Source organism: Thermobia domestica, chromosome 5, assembly GCF_964235325.1.
Source record: "Thermobia domestica chromosome 5, izTheDome1.hap1.1, whole genome shotgun sequence".
In the NCBI taxonomy this organism is placed as follows: domain Eukaryota; kingdom Metazoa; phylum Arthropoda; class Insecta; order Zygentoma; family Lepismatidae; genus Thermobia; species Thermobia domestica.
Window position 1 is genome coordinate 9,230,386 of NC_137458.1, and position 13,628 is coordinate 9,244,013.

Genomic DNA, 13,628 nt, shown 5'->3' on the forward strand with positions numbered 1-13,628 from the left:
GTAATGACTTGAATCCCAATTAAACAATAGGAGTCGTTTTTATCGGATATATAAAAAGTCTGGTACCATAGAACAATTTCTTTATGACTAGAAACACATAAAATGGGTAGCCATTTTTGCTATACATTGGTAAGACGCTTTATGTTTAATGTAAAAGCAATGTTGCCAGTTCAGCTGACTGTTTCCTTGGGCCTCGCACTGTACCAAAAATACGATATTGTTGTGAAACGGGCTCAAAGTGTTGTATATCCCCCTACCCAACAACATTGTAAAGTTTTGCTTAGTACAGATAGGAAGAACAAATCACACACACGGAAATTTTCCCCCATTACCAATTTTATTCCAAAATTTCCTGTTATAAACAGTGGCTCGGGAATCCTAGGAAAAGATCCTCACAGAGTTCCGTATAAACTAAGTGGGATGGAGTTTTGAATTCTCAAAACTCCATGCAAGCTAGGTGATTGAGGTTAGGTGTCACACAATGCTCCAGGCAAGCAGAGCGGAGTGGGTAGGAGACCTTAGAGGTCCAGGAAAGCTAAAAGCTTTGGGTTAGATTCCTTTGAAAGCTCCAGGAGAGCTAAAAGCTTTGGGTTAGATTCCTTTGAAAGCTCCAGGAGAGCTAAAAGCTTTGGGTTAGATTCCTTTGAAAGCTCCAGGAAAGCTAAGGCTTTGGGTTAGATTCCTCTCAAAGCTCCAGGCAAGCTAAAGGCTTTTCCTTTCAAAACTCCAAACAAGCTAAAGGCTTTTCCTCTCAAAGCTCCAGGCAAGCTAAAGGCTTTTCCTCTCAAAGCTCCAGGCAACCTGAGAGAGTGGATTTGACCATCCAAAGACTGATACTAGTCGCTATGACCCTCCTGGTTTTATAGCGTTTCTAATGTGGTGGTGGAGCTGGTAGTCCTTCTTTATCACATGACTAGTGGTGTTCTTGTTGTCTGCCACTGTAGTAGCTTGTAGTATGACGCACATGGTGTTGTTTGTCAATATAAGAAGCATATGTTGATTGTAATCAGACCCATGTGTAGGATATTACAACATGCACTTTCTTCGTGCCATTTTTGCATGTTTTCACATTCCTTTCGAACAACCTACTGACCGGGATTCGGAGCTTTTTCATTTAACATAAGATGAGGTGCCTTACCAGTGTAAAGCCCAAACAGCTGGTACTGATGAAAAAAGAAACTCATAATTTTAGACTGAAAACCGCTTATAGTTCCAACTTTCCTTCCTTTCAATAGACGGAGTTATCTTATGATCCCGAAGTTTTGATACCCACCCGGTATGTCCTCGACTGAAAAGAAACTTTTAAGGCCACGGTTGGTAAGTGGTTCAGGCCTTACCTCTGGTGTGAGATAACCTTGGTTCGATCCCAGCCTATGTGTATTTCTGATGAACATCAAGTTCGTTGGTTTTCTTGACTTTCACTCATTTCCCCCTCAGATTTTCATTTTAGTAATTCTTTCATAATAATCCATTTCCATTACTTATCCATTTTCTAAAATTCTAATAGGGCTATCAGTATAACGTTAAATTAGGGGAGGGGGGAAAGAAGGAAAGGGAAGAAACTTATCCTTAGGTTTATGGACCAATCAAGTTTTTTCGCAAGATGGGAGTGTCGTATCAGTATTTAGAATTTCTTTACGATCACTACAAATTCCATACCGTAGATCAGACATGTGGAAGTTGAAACAGAAGGTGGGCCAATCACAAAGCATTTACTGGTGTCAAAGGCCAAACGACACAATGCATAACATTTTCACAAGAATCGAATAGCCGTATTCAGTGGACAAACTCGTTCATCGTACAGTAAAGCCACAGGAGTAGGAAAACTGCTATAATGATACCCAAAATATTTACTTACTAAAGAAACTCAGAAAAATCTAATTACTTCAGGGATGCAAATAAACACTCGCCCACTCGCCCGGGGCAAGTGGTTCATCGGTGCGGGCGAGTTATTAAACAGTAAAGACTAATAATCACGATTGAAATGTGGGATGTGGGCTGGGAGCTTTTTTTCTTGGGCTAGTAAAATTTTGCTGCTTATTTGCATCCCTGATTTACTTACTATTTTGAAACTTGATTCTTCATTTCCTGAACTAATCTCAATGTTCGGTGGTAAATTGGATGTTCTAACGTTATTTTAAGATGGACATCAGTATACCAAGAAAAAAAAATGCAATTTGGGTTAAAAGATTATGTAAGGAATACATTTCCAATAACGGATCAAGAGGGCCGGATGAAATGATTCAGTGGGCGGCAACCGGCTCGAGGGCCGGCTGTTGCACATGGCTGATACAGATTCTAAGTATTAGTTTCAATATTTGGAACTTTACTATTTAATATTATTGGTGTTACATTAATTAATAATTATTGATTACTCAACTTATTTTATTCGCCGGTAGATTTCCAAACTATGCTATGAATAAGTATAGAACGGTCCATCCATCCGTCTGTTCACAGGCATCATTAGAGTAAACACGATAACAGATAGAGAGGAATGATTTCTGATTTGGATTCAGCGTCCCGAGATTAACTTCCATATCTGTTAGTTTTCAAACTAATTGTCATATTAAGAATGCGTTGAAAACTATTGTAGAAGATAAAGGTTACAGAAGGAAAAAATATCACATTTGTTATTAAATGGTAAATCCTAGCTGAGAACTAAAATATTAGCAGAGGGTAGTGGATGCGAAAATTTTTATATTTTCGAGAAATTTCAGAATATTAATGAAGGTGATGAATGATGATGCCTTAAACAACGGCATTCACTTTTTAAAATTCAAATATTAACAAATATTATTTGGTTCGAAGACTATTTTCCTTCCGCTGTTGACTTGCGACTATCTCGCTCAATAACGTAATTACTTAGTACCTATTTGTGGTACAACGCCTTTAGTATCTGCAACCAACATTAAAGCTCTTTTCTGTGGGTCATCTAACCACTAAGGATAACTACGTTACGTAACTGCTGTAAGCAAACTTACGACAAAAATGTATTTTCGTCTATTTTTCACGACGTGATTTGAAGTATGAAATGAAGTTTCCAGCTTTACATGGACCGAGACTGAGGTAGAGCTTGTTGATGATAATAAATGGATCTAAGAATGAAAAAAAGTAGAAGGAAAATGGAAGAATGCCGAGAAATCCACGTACATACATGGTGTGATGTTTGTCCACCACATAGTTTACATCGTACGAGATGGGACCTAAGATATAACCAGGGACACAATCACCAGAGATGAGCGCTCTACCTGTGAGCTACCATAGCCTTCGTGATTTGAAAGGTTGAGATACAGAATGATTTCTACTGATGACTGAAATTATGATAAAATTCTCTTGTTATTATGCTGTCTTAAGTCCATGAAAATTCACATTTCTCCTAAATATTTTTTTTTTTCAAATATAACGTGGAAATTCCAAGCTCTATATATCACACTACAGAGTCGAACTTTAGACTACACATAACTTATTTTAATTAAAGTATACATGGAAACTCAAGCATACAAGTGGTTCAAAGCATCCAAAGAAGACCGAAAAGTGTGTCAAGATTTGCCTCGTTGTGGTTGTCCTTCAACTTAATCGACCAACTTAAACGTAAACAAAATGAAAGAAATCGTCATGCAAGCTTGAGACAGATGGTCCTAGACCTCCACATTTCACACGAAACCGTTCGTACTATTCCTGTTGATAATTTGAGCACAAGATGCAACGAATCTTGACTTATTCCGAAAGAGTTGAATTTTCTCCTAAAATAATATCGGAAACAAGTTGCTAAAGACATGCTTGATAAATCCAGATCTGAACCTACATTCATGAAACAGATTATTACGAGAGACCAGATAGGTTTATGAGTTTTACATAAAATAAATTCAACAGACTACTGAATAGGGAGGGAAAGTGAACCAAAAGAAATGAAAAGAAACCGTCAAAGTCGCATCCAAATCAAGGTAACACTGATTTTTTTCAATGGCCGTGGTGTTGCATATTCAGACTTCCTGTTAGGGAGACAAACAAAGAGTTGCTCAACTTTGAACGTCTCAAAAGACCGGAACTGTGGAAAATCAATTCATGGATTGTGGACCATCAGGTTACACCATCACACAAGACGATTATTGTGACCGAATTTTTGGCGAAAAATTGAACGAATGTTGTTGATTAAATTTGACTTTTTCCTGTTTGCCAAGGGCGCCGATTCTGGGGACCCGCCCCCCAAAGCGCATGTGGGCTCCCATATTGTATTTATGAATATACAATATTTGGCATAATTTGAATGCAATTTGTCGTTAAAATCTTCATATATGCCCTATGCATCTGAATGGGCCTCCCAAATTTACAGAGAAATCGGCGCCCTTGCTGTTTCCCAAACTCAAAGTACCGCATCGCGTAAGGTGTTTTGATTCAATTGAATCCGACAAACGAAATTCGGTGAAGGACCTTAAGGCTACTCCGGAAAATGACTACAAAAATGTTTTTATGATTGGATTAACCGTCGGAATATGTGTATTGCTTCAAATGGGGCACATTTTCAAGGCTAAATTTCGCTCATTAATGAAATATTTTGTTTTACTGACAAATTCCGGGTACTTTTTTTTTTGACAGAATGTACACAAATTTGGAAAGAGAGAAAACAGAATTTTTCATGTTTCTGATAGTTCACATAAATTATTTTTGTACGAGCAATTATACCCTTCAGTATTAATTTCACAGAAGTCGTATTAAGGAATTTGGCTAGTTTGTTTCAACCTGAATTCTAAACGACTTTGATTAAGATCCTGTTACGAAACGTTGTTATCCTTTGTCGTTGAATAATCCACAAAGGTGTGATTTAAGGCTAATTCATAAAACAAAGGTTTTGGCCGGACAAAGGTTGTAATTGCTACGTTTTTAGCATCAAAGATTATTTTTTATTCTTTATTATAAACAATTAATCAAGTATCAAAAATGCTGTTTCTTATAGGACTTTTCGTGGTGATTTCGAATCTATTTATCATTTTGTTCTATCAGCCATAGTTTTTGAGAACAATCTCACCCTCTTGTGGCGGAAAATACATTTTCAATGAAGACTTAGAAGGAAATTTGGACCTTTGCACTTCAAACTTCTTCTCTTTGGAATTTCTCCTATATTCAGCTTTAGAAATCTCTCTCTCTCTCTAAAGTTCAGCAGTAGTCATCCAACATTCTTGGATTCATCTGATTGGTAACGGTCTTCTATAGTCCGTAACTCCTGATGAAACCGTTCGTCATCTTCATCGCTTACCGCACCAAGATTACTAAGAAGCCCAGAATCGAATGAAAAAGAATTTTTACAGTTATCCGACATCCCAATTGTTTGTAAGTGTAAATCTGTTGCATAACAAGCTGTTTGTAGTTATCTGCTCTATTGTCACCAAAGATTAAAAAAAAAAACAATATTCTTAAACGATTTCCAAGTGGCCGCTTCTGCTTCAAATCTAATGTCAAATTCCAAATCATGCATTAGTGTTCGTATTTGGGGACAATCAAATATGCCTTTCTTAATCTTGATGTCACTCACTAAGGGAAAGTTATTTTTCAGATATTTAAAACCTTACCTATTATAATCCATAACCATTAGATACTGCTTCATGAAGCCAAGTTTAGTATGTAGATTAGGGAGGTGGGTTTTATCTAACGTGATAAGTGGTTCATTTACTGTATTCCTTTCTCCAACAGTAAGATCTTCTGTCTTCGGTCATTGATGTTTTATGTAGTGCTGTCTACTATCCCTGCTACCCCACAAACATACAAGAAAGCAGTACATCATGAAACCGAACTGCAGACCCAGATATAAATATGTAACTTTTATGTCACCACATATATATGCCACCTATACTTTTTATATTCCATTGTACTCAATACAAGCTTCATACTTTCGTACGATTCCTTTAAATTGGTGGAAGTGATGGATTATGTTCTAATATACAACAGGGCTGCTTTCAAAATTTTCTCAGAAGAATCAAAGAAAAGTCGTCACTCATCTCGATTGAGTTAAGTGCTGAAGGCCTGCAGCATAGCGTCAATATTATTGGAGTAATTAACAGAACTCGCCTGAGAGGGAAAATGTTCAAATTCACGTTGTCTTTAACGGAAAAAACTTATTCTTATATCTCTTGAAGTCTGGAGGCCAATGAAACTGTTTTTTTTGACAAGTTGAGAACGTATCAGATCATTTAGTTCTGACTCTGTAATTAGATGAGCTTCAATTTCGATAGTAAAACTTGGGTCTACTGTTTAGTCAGAAGCTGGTAGGGCTGTTATTGCATTCGTTTCATTACTTGCCTCATCTAATGTCACGATTCCTGTGCAACTGGGACCCGTAGCTCCAAACTGTGTGCCACAGGTCTCATAGTCAACGGAATGTTGCAATATTGAACTGTGTGTCTAGTCTTTGTCGTTTCTCCGGCAATTTTTGTAGCAATCCGTGGAATAACTCTTCGGCTCTCTCCAGGCCATGAGTATTGCGAATGGTATAAGGTGTTCCTTTCAGTTACCCGCTTAACAGCGTTTTACACGAAGTACAATAGATATGACCGGTTCGAGCGAACGTAATGGTGAATCACATTTTCTAACTCTGGAGTAACCTGTAAAAGAAGGTTGACCATTCCTATGCAATTAAATGCAATGACAAATTTCAAACAAGCTTCCCCTGCCATCTGTAGCTACGAGGGAGGATCAGAAACTAATCTTACAAGGCCGATACTTTTAAACTTTTGTCAGTTATAGAGGAATGAGGAGTGTGTGGTAATTTGTAATACATGGAGTTGGCAACTGTGCAAAGTTTCAGTTACCCGCCACCTAGGGCGCTAGTTGTAGGTAAACACAAGACTCGTTTGGAAAACTGATCTCGCGAAGAAATCCGCTCAGTTATTCGATATTTTTAGGCGAAACATATGACCGCGGCTGAAATTCACCAACAGGTGGTAGAGGTTTACGGAGGGATTGTAATGTCTCGTCAGCATGTCGCAGAATGGTGTCGAAAGTTTGCGGCTGGTAGAGAAAAACATCGCCGACGAGGAGCGCTGTGGGCAACTCAGCACGGCATCAGCAGACCATCATGCTGTTGAAGCAGTTTCGTTGGGACATCATTGACCACCCTCTCTTCAGCCATGACTTCTCTCCAAGACTTTCATTTCTTCGCACTTAAAGGAGAACCTAGGAGGCCATCGCTTCGCTTCAGACGAGGTAAATCACTTTGTGACAACGTGGCTCAACACCCAAGGACAGGATTTTTATCAGGAAGGAATCTTCAAACTCATCCTACGATGCGATAAGTGCCTCAGCCGATATGGAGACTATGTCGAAATATAACGTAATGAATGTACTATTTGTTGGCTGTATTGGTTGTATGAAATAACCTAATGTATGGTATGTTCTAACTGTTGGCTGTATTGGTTGTATGAAATAACCTAAGGTATGGTATGTTCTAACTGTTGGCTGTATTGGTTGTATGAAATAACCTAATGTACGGTATGTTCTAACTGCTGGCTGTATTGGTTGTATGAAATAACCTAATGTATGGTATGTTCTAACTGTTGGCTGTATTGGTTGTATGAAATAACCTAAGGTATGGTATGTTCTAACTATTGGCTGTATTGGTTGTATGAAATAACCTAATGTACGGTATGTTCTAACTGCTGGCTGTATTGGTTGTATGAAATAACCTAATGTATGGTATGTTCTAACTGTTGGCTGTATTGGTTGTATGAAATAACCTAAGGTATGGTATGTTCTAACTGTTGGCTGTATTGGTTGTATGAAATTACCTAATGTACGGTATGTCCTAACTGTTGGCTGTATTGATTGTATGAAATAACCTAATGTACGGTATGTTCTAACTGCTGGCTGTATTGGTTGTATGAAATAATCTAATGTATGGTATGTCCTATCTGTTGGCTGTATTGGTTGTATGAAATAATATATACACGTTTCTCTGCAGGTTCCGTAACATTACTTTTTGATCATTCCTCAAACATTTCCGAAATTAAACTACCTACATACTCTTCTGTGGTTCGATCATACCCCGTTTCACTTAATAACTCAGTTTCACCGGAAGTTCCGCTTACTGTCACGTTCGCCCAAGCCGCTCATATATGGTGCCCAGGGTTTCTTCTGATCACCAATTTATATATGAAAATAAAGCCCATATGTTTCGCCATTGTGACTATTCTAACTCTCCACAAATATAATAAAAGTAGTTAGGATTATTAACATAGATTCGAGGCATAGTTGCATACAATATCTACCACATACACACTAACACGCACTATTACACGACGTTGAGAATTTTTTACTACACGAAGACGTGCTTTAAAAAACAATGAATGGGGGTAGATACTTTAAAATGAAAGACATAAACAGTATAATTGTATTCACACCTACATTCACAAATTAAAACTAATAACTTTACGCAGGTAATAACAACAAACAATATTCAGAACTCTACGATATTACTTCAATTTATGGAATGGCACAAAAATAGCGTACACCACAGCCCGGGACATTAAACTGAAAAATTTCACTTCATTTTACACACTCTGCACACAGTATCTACACACAGCAAATTGAATTCCAACTTCCACTGCGAATTGTCAATTCTGAAACACAAAAATAACATAAACTGCAATGATAACAAAATGATTCCCCCACTTGTCAGTAGTGGTAATTTTTAATGGGATTTTTCGCTGGCAGATTTCGTGTTTCATGAAACATGATTTTACCTTTAAATGACTCGCTATTCAAGTCGCAATGAAATCATACGCTAAATGAAATGATTTAGGTTCGATACCAGGCGGGAGCTCATGTGGTTCAGGTTCCACGTTAATCAATAGGTCCACGTCTCATATAGACTCGATGCTGAAAGGTACGTTAAACTCAACTCGCACTCGCGGAATGAAATGATAACTAACAAGAAATCTGGGTTCAGATTCAGATCCATTAAGGGGGTGGGAAGAAGGAATTATTAAGAAACAATTAACATTATGTATTTAACAAAATTTTTGTAAAGCAGTGTAATTATTCATCATTAACGACAATAGAAAAATGTAGTTGAACAACAATGTTACAATAGTTTTTATTTAAAATGTAATTAAATTTATCACAGGAAGATAGCAAAAGATTTAATGTGATAATTTACATTAAATTTAAAAGTAGTAAGTTTTTTCGTGATATTGCAACACTGAATATAGATATTAAAGGGTTAAAACAAAGAAGAAAGATAAAGAGAAGAAAACAAATAAAGCAAAATGTCTGTGTGCTTTGGAAGAGAGGCGAAACAAGGGAATGAGAAATATTTTGCGTAGAGAAGCCGGAAGAATCACGTGACAATTAATCTGTTCATTATCTCTGCAGCTGAAGAGGCACTGGTTTGATAATAGCGGTGTGAATCAAGCCTAAATACTCGAGCACTTGATGCTTGAAGTCGCCTTTCAGGAAAAAGCGATAAATAACGGCTTTTCCACGTTGTTGGGTTTCGAGCTTTTAGAGGTTTTATTTTTCACCCCAGCCTCGGTTAAGACAAGGCAACTCCGGAAATTATGTATGGGTTTGTATGCTTAAAATGAATAAAAGCTTTTGATAAATATATTTAGAAAAAAAGATATCTTGCTTCTGATTAATGACCCTAAGACACTTATTATTTCAGTCTTAGAAACCAGATTTTCTTTCAGCACGATATTCCTTGTGCGCATCATTCTGTGTATTAAATAATGTCAGTTGTATAATATTTAATTCTGTTTTTGCCACAACTTCTTCGCTTCGAAATTACATCGTTATTAAATTATTCAAACTGCATTTTGTGAGATTTGCATATGAGTTGATACATTTAACATTTTTATTTTGTCTGCAAATGTCTTTATAAGTTTTATCAAGTTATTTATTAGGTTCAGGCAGTGAATTATAAGATTCTGTTCGTTACCCCACACAATAACTCTTGAACGAAAGCGAAATTTTGAATTCTGTTTTATTTGCAATAGACAGCTAGAGCCATTATCTCGACCCGTTTCGTTAATGAGTAAATCCGTTGAGATCTTCACGGTTAACGGTGGCCATTCATATCTCGTTTATAAACCGTAACATTCCCTAACTTATATGCAACCTGTGCAATAGCAAAGAAATGTTGGTTGCCTATAATACAAGGATAAGTAGCGTTTCTTGTTATCTCGACTAAGTTCGTTAATGGAGTCAATTCATTAATATCTTCACGGGTAGCGGTGGCTATTCATATCCCATTTAAAATCTATAACATTCCATAGCTTCTATGCAACCTGCACAGTAGCAGTGAAATGTTGGTTGCCTATAATACAGGGATAAGTAGCTTTTCTTATTGCAATTATCTTGATCGAGTTTGTTAATGGAGTCAATTCATTAGCATTTTCACTGATAACTGTGGCTATTCATATCCCGTTTAAAATCTATAACATTCCCTAGCTTCTATGCAACCTGCAAAGTAGCATGGAAATGTTGGTTGCCTATAATACAGGGATAAGTAGCTTTTCTTATTGCAATTATCTTGATCGAGTTTGTTAATGCAGTCAATTCATTAATATCTTCACGGGTAGCGGTGGCTATTCATATCCCGTTTAAAATCTATAACATTCCCTAGCTTCTATGCAACCTGCAAAGTAGCATGGAAATGTTGGTTGCCTATAATACAGGGATAAGTAGCTTTTCTTATTGCAATTATCTTGATCGAGTTTGTTAATGCAGTCAATTCATTAATATCTTCACGGGTAGCGGTGGCTATTCATATCCCGTTTAAAATCTATAACATTCCCTAGCTTCTATGCAACCTGCACAGTAGCAAAGAAATGTTGGTTGCCTATAATACAGGGATAAGTAGCTTTTCTTATTGCAATTATCTTGATCGAGTTTGTTAATGGAGTCAATTCATTAGCATTTTCACTGATAACTGTGGCTATTCATATCCCGTTTAAAATCTATAACATTCCCTAGCTTCTATGCAACCTGCAAAGTAGCATGGAAATGTTGGTTGCCTGTAATACAAGGGTAAGTAGTTTTTCTCATTGCAATTATTTCGGCTGAATTCGTTAATGGATAACGGTGACTGTTCATATTCTCTTTAAGATCCCTAACATTCCCTATCTTCTATGCAACCTGTACAGTAGCAAAGAAATATGGGTTGCCTATACTAAAGAGATACAGAACCATGTGTTTCTATTTACTGTTTTAGCAGAGTTTATCTATCGATTTATTTGTTAAGGATTCCAACGCAACCGAACATGTAATCGTGTGACATTGGTAATTATGATCGGAAGTCTCTGGTTTAATTCCCGGTGAGGAAAAATAAAATTGCAACGTTAAGTTAGCATCGTGAATAAAGAAATAGAAACTCTGGTGTAGATAAGCATAAATAACTGCGTTAGAAACCAATGCATTGACCACATATTACTAATCACTTAAACAAACCATTTGGCTAGTTACTTCGTTAAGTGTATGCTAGAAAGTTCTGCTGTAGATTTTTTTAGCAATAATATTGGAGGTGTAACTACTAACACTTAATATCATAACCAATTCAAGTGAAAGCAGGAAACGAATATTTGACAAGAGAATAATTATTTAAAGCAGAGGCAGCTCGTGAGAGACAAATTAAACTTTTCGTATTGAAAATTAACACAAGAAAAATTTCTTAATCGTATAAAATTAACACATTAGATCAGCGTTTCCCAACCGGTGTGCCGCGAATGAGCCGCTGTGTGCCGCGAGGAAATCGAAACAAAATTATTAATTCTATAGCAATCAAATTGCAAGACACAGGGAATATTGTATATTTGTATTTAACATTAACATAAACCTCTAATATGTATCTACAATTTTGAGTTTCACACTGTTACTTTTCTGTACATTTTTAATGTTGAAAATAGTATTTGTTATCATTGTTATGACCATTATTGCTTCTTTATTGTTGCAGACTATTTCGTAACTTGAAATTTTAAAATACATTCAGTCCTTTCGACAAAGCAAACATGCATACAAATTACCTACAGTTTTGTTTTAAAAGTAAAAGAGATTTGTTTGTTCATTCGTTATTTAGTGATCTTCCTTCTTAGTGAAAGTTTGGATACAGTTTTTAAGAAAATGTGTATTTTTAAAAGCCTTCTTGGTTCCATATCTCATTGCAGTAGTTTTCTATTTTTAAATTAGAATGAAAACAATAAGCATAATGACTTACCACGGGGGGGGGGAACCAGCGATCGAGCTTTCTTCACTGTGAGAAGATCAGTAATCAAAGAAAAAATTACCACTATATTTTATATTTACAAATAATAATAATAATAATAATAATAATAATAATAATAATAATAATAATAATAATAATAATAATAATAATAATAATAATAATATCTATATGAGTGTGCCGCGAGAATTCAAGTTACACCTATAGTGTGCCGCAAGTTGAAAAAGGTTGGGAAACGCTGCATTAGATATTCATTAAGTCCCTCTGTTTTCCGCCTTCCTTAGCCTAACGGCATAACCCTGGGACGTTAAACTGAAATATATTTATTTTTCCCTTTTAGTTTCAAGAGACAAAACTTTAATTTTTAACTGACTTAAAAAAAGAGAAGGGGCCGTGATGGCTCAGTGGTGGCCCTCCCCGTTGGTCTAGTGGCTAGCACGCCCGCCTTTGGTGTACGGGGTCCTGGGTTCAATTCCCGGTGGGAAAGCCTTTGAAATTTTAACTGTCTTGGATATATATGTGTTCCTGTTCCTGTCAAATTTGGTAAAGGTCAAAGAGGCCAGGAAACTGAGATATGATCGGTTGATCTTTAAAAAAAGAGGTAGAGCGTTCACCTGTGGTGTATGAGGTCCTGGGTTCGATCCCAGCTCATGCCAAGTGAACTTTATGGTGAAGAAACACCGTGTGCGTGGGTTTTCTCCGGGTTCTCCCGTTTCCTCCCACTTTCTTTATTTCACCATTTCACTCATTTGTCATAATCGCCGTTTCTATTAACCTAGCTGGCATAACCGTGGGACGTAAAACTTAAAGATTTCATTTCATTTCTATTAAGAAAGAGAAGGTTTGGAATTCGACCTATTTATATGTATAGTGTCTATGTTCACGCATGACTTTGACATCGGGAAGCGATTTTAATTAATCTTTTTTTTTTATTTATTTGAATGAATATATTTTCTCGGCGGTCCCATATAAATTTAATCAGGATGTAATGATACAGTTTGCAGCTAGGACATGAAAAACCTCAATGAGCATATTGCGAAGAGCGTAATTAACAGGCTTTATTATTATTATTATTATTATTATTATTATTATTATTATTATTATTATTATTATTATTATTATTATTATTATTATTATTATTATTATTATTATTATTATCATCTTAAACACAATTTCCTTTTAGAATAATGTATTTTTATTACTTGCAATTTATTACTCAGACTACTGTTAAGTTTAATCTTGCGAAACATTCTCTTACAATCCGTTTACAAAACACAAATGAAGATTTCAAAAGGAGTAAACATAACACGTACTTACGTTTGTTTTTAACTTCATGTCGTTTCTGAGGTTGTCTGCTAATGAGATAATTTTAGGCCGTGATAATGTCGCAATTAGATTCCTGTTAAACGGTTTTGATTGG